The sequence below is a fragment of the Triticum aestivum genome, unplaced genomic scaffold (genome assembly GCF_018294505.1).
Source record: "Triticum aestivum cultivar Chinese Spring unplaced genomic scaffold, IWGSC CS RefSeq v2.1 scaffold163420, whole genome shotgun sequence".
In the NCBI taxonomy this organism is placed as follows: Eukaryota; Viridiplantae; Streptophyta; class Magnoliopsida; order Poales; family Poaceae; genus Triticum; species Triticum aestivum.
This window is the reverse complement of record NW_025241908.1, coordinates 365-3,224: the sequence shown is the minus strand read 5'-3', so window position 1 is coordinate 3,224 and position 2,860 is coordinate 365. Positions and strand designations below refer to the sequence as shown.

Below are 2,860 nucleotides of genomic sequence, written 5' to 3'. Positions count from 1 at the left end.
GACACATATAGAAGGGGGCAATGCATTTAATTTGTTAAGAATATACGATGTGTTAACAATAAATGAGTTAATTCACATAAATATAGCTGAGCCTTACAGGGTAAGATCTTTAAGCTCATCGCAGTACAAACTTTGCACGATATTGTAGTCCAGCTTTGCAAACTCCAATATGGTCTCGTTTCGTGTGTGCTTTTTCTCTTGAGATGTAGCGCTTTGCTTCAATTCGGTGAAGCCTCCTGAAAAGGGGAGTTTCTAGGGTGTATTGCACTTCTTGTGCCAATGTCGGATCCAACTGGTTCACTGTATATTTTAGGAGTTGCTTTGTCAAAGTCATAAGATCATCAAGTATTTTTTTTCCATGGGTTCTCAGATGTGCAGCGTTGTAGAGAACCAACAAAGTTATAGCATCAGTGCTCCCAATAATTCTGTTCCCGTCAACAAACATGGTAAACACATCTGCATAATTATACCAAGATGTTAAAGCAACTAAAAAATATATTATTAGTAGAATGGAAATAGTACAGCTACATTTTCAATTGTATAATCAGTAGAATGGAAATAATACAGTTATATTTGCTTGTATAACATCATGTTCTGTAACGTCCACTCAAACATGTTCACGTACCAGAAGAGACAGGGTAGCCATGTTTCCTAAGCAAGTAAAACCGCAAGGCAGCTGTATAAAGGTCATGAATTTCATGCCTGTCACAATATATATCACGCAGCAATTCATCAATCTCTTGTCGGTAGTGATAGTCCACCCCAATACGCTGCAATGTGTCAACAAGCTCCAGCTTTTGAGGTAGATCGGTAGAGCTCACGGTGTCTAGTATGATTTTCAGCACCTCTTGCTTATTAGCTTCTGCCCTGTCTTCCATTGATAAATACTGCAAGACATGTTGATTGATGACATGACAAGCTCTTAGTCACACTTAGTTCATATGACGTTAAGAAATTAACTAAGTGGCCCATGAATATGCATGGGCGCCACCTTCAAAGTTTGTTTTAAATTATTTTAGCCATTATAAAATTGTCGTCACCAATTTTATATCTTTGAATGCTCAGTTATATGACCATAAAATCTATGTGGAAAAATGATTTAGAATCATTTTTTCTCATATGATTTATTTTAGTTCCTATGGAAATCCATGAGAAATAATAAAAGAAAAGAGTGGTGACAGAAAATTGATAGAAAATTGACAGAAAGTAAGTTTCCTCCGTATGTAATTGTACCCCACTGTAAGATGTAGGACGAAGTCTCATAATAATGCATAAGGAATGCCAAACCCATGACATTGACATGATAAACAATAACAAGAAGATGGATATGACACAAAACAACAAATAATTTCAAAAATTCTAAGAAAAAAAAGGAAGACAACATGTTTGTTGACTAGCAGCATGCAAAATTTCATAATGACATGACATTCCTGGTGCTCTGAAAAGTAAAACAAAATTGATACTCTGAAATGCTTTTATAATAGCCTTCTCAGAGCGCATGTTTGTTTGCAAAAGAAATATCATTTTAAAACTGATTACTATTTATAATGAATTTACTTTTCACTTATGTGCTTGTGAGCCGGGGAGCCAAAGCGCCCTCTTACATTAATTGTTGATAGCTTCACACTCAAGTTTTTTTCAGGTGGCAATCAAATGTGAACCAGCACTTCTCCCAGTACTCTTAACAGAAAATATCTAACCTTGCAATTGATTAACATCTTGAGTGTACATCTTCCGCATCTAAAAGCAGTTGCAGAAGAAAACCCCTCCAGATCCACTAATAATCGAATTACGAGTTTTTCCACTTCATCTTCTTAGGCAACTACTTTGACCAACCATCGCATGGTTTGGTAGGCATATATGGAGTAGTAATACTTCTAGAAAAGTAAAGTAAATCGGTCCAGTTTGCAGGTTCTGAGAACTGACTGTTAAACTAAACTGAAACAAAAGTAGGAGTAAAATACATCGTATTGTATGTCATTGGTTTTTCTTTTTTCTTCTGTTCGATGGCCCTTTTTCAGAGGGGAAGGTGTGCCGTCGAGTTTATATTACATTAGTTCGATCCTTGTTGACAGAGAAGGCCTCTGTGAGAGTCCACGTATGGGTTGAAATCTTTCAGATTAATTGGAAAGGTCATGGTGTTTTGCTTTATAATCTGAATTCCCGGAGAGCTTTTTTTTTTTTTGAGAAACACCTAATATAACGTAGGCACTCACAGACACGCTCACACCACTACATGCGCTCACATGCTGTTTACTAGTTGCTTATATATAGTACTCCCTCCGTTCCTAAATATAAGTCTTTTTCGTGGTTTCAAATGAACTACAACATACGGATGTATATAGACATATTTTAGAGTGTAGATTCACTCATTTTGCTCCGTATGTAGTCCCTTGTTGAAATCTCTAAAAAGACATATATTTAAGAACGGAGGGAGTATTATGGAATGAATACGGTAGAAACCCGTACCTGCGATGGGGTGCATGGCTTGAAGGTCAGGAAGTAGTCACCCCATGGGCTGGCACGATAAGGCCGTGGCTTGTGCATGTCGTCCAGTGGCAGAGAAGGAACGTAGTCGCAGCAGCTGGTTGCCATTTGCACAACAAGGACCGAGTGAATCGACTTCTACTCATCACTTGCTTTATATAGAAGAAGGAACGTATAGTACAGCGGCTCAGGGCTGGAAGCAGCCTAGACTGTTGATTAGTATACCAACCGCTTCCAAACCAGGTAGAAATTAGAACAGATCAACGCTCCCAGTATATCCTTTATTTGTTTATTTTATTTAATTTTATTGGTGTCTACGTGAACCTAAGAACTGCCTAACCATGGAGTACTGTATATTCAGTAAGATTACTTG

At 37.6% G+C, this 2,860-nt stretch overlaps 1 pseudogene; it reads right to left on the bottom strand.

The window, feature by feature from the left end:
- Positions 1–93: 93 nt before the first annotated feature.
- LOC123176890 ((E)-beta-caryophyllene synthase-like) lies at positions 94–2,595 on the bottom strand (annotated as a pseudogene).
- Positions 2,596–2,860: the final 265 nt, after the last annotated feature.